The sequence below is a fragment of the Rhea americana genome, unplaced genomic scaffold, assembly GCF_003343005.1.
Source record: "Rhea americana isolate MKP2758 unplaced genomic scaffold, rheAme1 scaffold_92, whole genome shotgun sequence".
NCBI lineage: Eukaryota > Metazoa > Chordata > Aves > Rheiformes > Rheidae > Rhea > Rhea americana.
In genome coordinates, this window is record NW_028187111.1 from 3,100,908 (window position 1) to 3,106,907 (window position 6,000).

A 6,000-nucleotide genomic window follows, 5' to 3' on the forward strand; every position below is an offset into this window, starting at 1 on the left:
GAGAACAATTCTTGTACATCTATTTCTAACTTATCCAAAAAAGAAACTAAACTAACATGTACTTATCATGGCACAAATTAGCCACAAAACAARTACTTCTAGAGCCATTTAACTGTTTCTTCTACATGTTACAGTGGTTCATCTAAAACACAATATTTTTGTGGAACTTCCTGTTACAGWTGGTAAAGATAGAAGTGTTAGGAATAAAGGTTGTCTTGCCATAGATAGCCATACTTTGACACTATTTTTAAAATGCTAAGCCAACCTGTATAAAGAACATTATAAAAATACTAGCAGAATGAAAYTGATTTTCAGAAACAATCTTACTGTCACTTAAAGCTAAATCTTACTTTTGACAGAATCTACTGGGAACCTACTGATACTATAAAACAATGTGAATGCAGAATCTGGCTGGAGGCTTTCATTTATTCAAATTCATTAATTGTATTTATTCAGAGTTTAGGTACAGCATAAAATTTATATAAAMAACTATTTTAATAAAGTATGACACCCCACAAAGCAGACTAAAGAAGTCAAATTTTGAAAGATAAGACACTTTCTAAATATTTAGATAGATAGATAGATCTCAAAAAATCCTCTCTCCTGACCAATCCTTTGTCCCCTAAGACATTCTTGCAAGGTTGGGAAAACATCTCATAAGAGATATAGTGACCTTCAAAATATCACTTTTTATGGGAAAAAAAAAAAGGAGAAAAGCAGTTTCAAAAAAAGAACATTTCACCCTGGATACCTGCACAGGTAGAAAGCATTTTCTCTGCAAGACTCTCATTGATAAGAATGTTGCAGATTCCCACATAAGGTGCAACTTTTAAAACAGGTTTAAGGTACAATTCCATGAACAATGCACTTGAACAGCTTAAACTAAACTAAAGACCTACTGAGGACTTGGCAAAGGACAAGMAAAACTTGTTTAAGTTTGTGCACTTTTCCCTTGATTTTCACTAACAGTTAGAAGCTTAGTATTTCTTAGTATTTCAAATACTAGAAACAATTTTACTAGCTAGTGGGACCAGGAGTTTTTACACAATAGGTATTGTACATAATTGCTATCTCTTTCCTTTCACTGGAGGCTTTTAGTCCCRAGTCCTCTATGTCCTCAAGTAATACTGGGTACCTTCTTTCAGTTAAACACTGTTTTTCCTCCAGGCAGGGATATATGCAAACAAATCCCAACTCTGAAAAGTTGATTAATAAATTCTAAATCCTGCAGCAGACAGCTGAATTGCCTAGCAGAAGTTCTTGGGGGGGGGGGGAGCTAGCCATCAGCAAACAACGTAGTCAAGCTCTGCTACATGAGTTTCATGTAGTGCAAGATCACTTATTTAGCTCTGAAAATTAGTAAGGACACTTGTTCTATAATCACCAGCTTTTGTATTATATTGAGGCCTAATGCCAAACTGACCAAAAGCAAGGGCTAAACAAGATCTTTATGATGCAGGTTGTATTTCACAACAGCCTTCTTGATAATCACATTCTCAGGTAAGTTATGTGATACACAAAAATGGCATCAGAGAGAACATACACTGTTACAGGTCTCATTGAGGCAGGATCTGTTTCTCTAGGAGAATCTGACATCTTGCTGTCCTCCCACTAGGAATCCCAGGTTACAGCACAATCTCCAGCAAATCCTTATTACCTTTTACCAGCCAAGATGGACAGGGATCCAGCTCACTAGTAATGCAATCACAAGAATATCAGTTCAAATTTAAGAGCGTGAGTCTTTACCACTGTATCCTTGAGCATTGATTTTATCCTCCACAGAAGCAGTAAGCCAAGTTGGAATTAATTAGGTGTGCCAAGAAATACAATAACACCTCCTACCAACCTTTTAATGGATGTGGATCTGTTTCATAACAATGTATGACAGCAGGGATACTGTCAAGAAAGAAAAAAGGAAAACAATAGCCAAGATAAACCACCACAGCCTAAGSACTTGCAGCACCATTAATAAACAATGCTAGACAGAAGAGTATTCACAAATATCTAACTGAAAGATTTCAAAGTTTAAACATAGGCTGACTCTAAAAGAGGCAGAGAGCTGTTCAGAATYGCTTGGGTAATTAACTGAATCCAATTCATTATTAGGGATACATACAGAAGGTAGACTATAAGAAGGTACACTATAAGAGTAAAATAGTAACACTAAATACCTGTYCATTTAAAAAAAATGCTCTAAAGATAAAATACTGAAGAAGAATACAAGAAGAGCAAGCTACAGCTACAAAATCGAACCAGATCTGTGAGGTGAAGAAACTCAGGGTTCAACCTGCATAATGGAGATTGTACCTCAACCTAAGTAAAATGCACGAGGTCTGGTTCTTGAAAGAGCATACTCAGGCATCAGAAAGCAAACAGACAGAAGGAGAGCAAGCCAGTGTGACTGTGAGAGCAAACACACATTTGCTAACTTGGAGACTAGAGACCATATGGTAGCCAGGAATTCAACTGAGTGAACATCTCCAATCATAAGGACTTTGCTAACGCAACATCAAAGCAAATGAACTCTTCCTCTCCACACACAGAGATTTCAAGAATTCTTTCATGTATTAACAGGAATTGTGCTAAGGATGTTTGATCTGCTTTTCTTCCTGTTTTTCCAGACTAAAGCTGTGACAGAGGACGACAAACGTTAGAAAGACAATACCTAGAAGTCACAATACAGCTGGGAGTGGAACAACAAATTGTGAAAATGCAAGTCAACCAATCAACCCGAACTTTAATCCAATGCAGCACGTGAGTGTTATCTTGTTCTAATACATAAGCCTCAAAGTTACATTGATTCCACCAGTAACCTTACCAGAAGTTTTAATAAATCAAGTCTCACTGTTCATGTATTTGATAAGGTAAACACTATAAGACCAGGACATGGAAACACAATGCAAACTACCCTTCAGATTCATTTGGGCAAGAAAATCCTCTATAAAACCCCAGATCTCTTTTAGATAGAAACTCAGAGTTGCAAGATTGGCAAGAAAGCTGTGTCTACCTTCATGCTTGGAAAATGAGGGGAAGGTACTTCCTATTCCTCTTCCCCCCTCTAGCCCCCATCTAATTTGTTAGTGTACTTTTAACTAAACCTTTCAGCATCGGACTTCATCCTTTTAGGAAAAAAAAATGCGTTGGCTTTTGCTCTAAGGTTAAAAAAAATAGGTAAAAGATTATTTACACCACTAAGTTACTCAGGAAAAAAAATATTTTTTGTTCTGTCAGCAGTTTCTACATACGAGTTCTGAAGGACTAGTAATCAGCTCATTACTTGATTCACATTAATTTAGCTAAATCATTCATCGTAACTTTTCCCTATTGATTTTCTATGTTTCTTGCATTCATTTTTCAGGCTTCACAAATTTAGATTATAAGGACAGAATCCCTCATCTGTAAATGTGGGTCTCCAAGAGTAATAGGCTTCTGTGAGTCAGTATATCACAGTATCTCACTTCAGCAATCACAGATCCTGCTTTTTAAATCTCTTACTCTAATAAATTTTAAAATTCTGTCTTCCAGATGATGATGAGGTTAAGCTGACAGAGCTGATTCTGAATCCTCTCAACCAACGGAAGAGGAGACAATCTTCTGAACTATGGCACGGAGACATGCCACCAAGATTTTAAACGTGTACAGTCTAACCTCAGACAGTAACAGCTATTTGTCCATCTCAGAAAACGGCACAAACTCTCCATTCTGAGGTCTACTATTGTTCCCTTCCTCTTCAAGGGGAGGAGGAGCTACACAATACATTCTTACCCAGAATTGTTTTATACCAGATCAGTTTCAAACCTAACRTCTTCTGGCGTTTTTCCAAAAGCTTACTGAATTCCATTCCCTGGAGACCTCAGGAACACTGCAGACCTCTCTTTCTCCTGCACTAAATCTTTATGTGATATCTTGTATTTTCATTGAAAGACTTGCCCTGAAGTATTATAAAAATACAATAAAATAAAATAATTTAAGGGGGAAATGAATGACCTGCTCTCATGAAAACCCCATCTTCTTTTTGGTATTCTATAAAGTGAAACTAGGTAGCTACAAGGTAATAAGATGCGGATTTTAAGATGGAAAACCAAGCTGCTGCATACAAAATGGCTGGGGAACATGCTGAAGTGCCTCACTGGAATGAGGACATTTTCACTTCATTTCACAAGTAAAAGAATATATGGACTCTCACAGAATCAGGCAACAACACCTGACCTTGCAAGGCAGATACTGTACAATGAAAGCTCAGGATGTAATTTTCATTCATATTCATAGTCTAAATCTCATATACCAAGAACAAGACTTAAGTAATGTATATGTGTACATATAATCACAAATGTAACATTCAGAAGTACTTCAAATGTATATAATCATTAACAGTTTCCAGCTGTAGGACAGCTGTAAACACATCTTCCATAGGGATGTGAAAGAGTAAGCTTTCCACATTTGGTGAGGGCAGAGATGTTAAACGATTCAACTGTACCATGAAGCCACTAGAACATCTTAACTGTGGATACCAGAAACCCTCACAATTCACAGTGCCATTTAAGTACATAACAGCGGGAGCACAACCGCTGTTTTGGAGACTTCCCAGCACTGGTCCTCACATAGCAAACTGGTAGGGTTCTTCAAGTGGGCTTCCCTCCCCCCTCCTTCCTCTCTCTCTTTTTTTTTTTTTTAAATGAGATAAGAGTATTCTCAAACATATCAAGCCTAAGTCGTGATTTCAGTACAGTTGGCTTAACCCAACATCCCTCTTGGAAGTTTGAGGGGAAGAAAGCAGCAATCCTTCTTAGCATCCTGGATTCAGTGAGAACTGGAACACCATGCTTAGTATCAAAGACTACACTCTCAGAAAGACATTGTCTGACTTTAAGAAATTCAGGAAAAAAAGTAAGACAAATAATTAAAGGAATATGTTTGGAAAAGATTTAGCTCATCATGGTATACCAAAATAGCTCTAATGTACCTACTGTGGATGTAAGTTATAAAGAATCAGAAAATTAAGGAACTAGAGGATATCTGATTAGCTTTAATTTCATATAATTTCTCCATTAGAGGAACTGTAGGCATCCTGTGTKAGAGAGAGCTGTAAATAGCATCTGAAAGGAAATGGGCAGTAGGACTGAAACTCTCATCATTCCCTGTGGCCGCTGGAAGGGTATCGTTACACTCAAGTATATGGCTCGGTTCTGGCACTCGCAGATCCTTCTGTGCACCAAATTAACTGCCTAAAATAGCAGCAAAACCAGTCTTTTTTAAAATGTTAGAAAACAAATCTAATTAATCAGTTGAGTCAACTAAGGTCTGACGAGCAACAGAACCAGCAGATGCAAGAGGATACCAATGCATGAGAAGAGATGAGAAGCAACTCCACCTTTCAAAGCTGAAAAATTTTAAGTTATCTGCATTCCATGGAATCATATCTTTACTGTGCAATGCTGAACACTCTAATGCAGATCTTCCTCATTCATCCGGAGCCAACTGAAATGATACCATAAATGAACCCATTTAACAGCTCACTGCCGTTGTGAGATYGTCACCTGCCCTTCAGGGAACCACTAATCTTGCAAAGCCAGAAGAAAAATAACCCACAAAGAAAGAAARTCTTGCAGGTTTAGAGACCAGAATGGCTTTCCTATGGGGGTTCAGATAGTTRTCAGACTTGACACAGGGCAATGAAATGAAGATGTCACCTTTGACAGTAGCAGAGTGTTGACYCAATATATCAAGCTCATTTCACTGCTCCCCAGATTTCTTGCAGTGCTAGTTACCTCTCAGAGTCTATAACCAAGCAGCTCCCTCCACATTACAAGTTGTGCTGACTTCCTAAAATATATCAGGGTTAACACTAACCTAAGCTTTTAGGTCTATGCTAACTTCTCATATGGTTTGCACAGCTTCCAACCCTCTACCCACTTTTGTGTGTTGAGGTTTTAAACTGCCAGTTCTGTAGGTTCCTCTAAGAGTGGAGGCTCGAGGGGTTCAGTAGAATCTCCTAAAGTC

General features: G+C 37.8%; 1 protein-coding gene across 2 annotated transcripts in view; it reads right to left on the reverse strand.

Annotated features, from left to right (window-relative positions):
* The window catches only part of GTF2E1 (general transcription factor IIE subunit 1), a 55,500-nt gene that overhangs the window by 49,049 nt on the left and 451 nt on the right, over positions 1 to 6,000 (reverse strand). The window contains exon 2 of one of the 2 annotated variants that reach the window (XM_085324675.1): positions 5,914 to 5,992. The exons of the other annotated variant lie outside the window; for it this stretch is intronic. The gene's annotated coding sequence lies outside the window, so the exon portion shown is untranslated. The remainder of the gene's footprint in view (positions 1 to 5,913; positions 5,993 to 6,000) is intronic. 2 annotated transcript variants of the gene reach the window in all.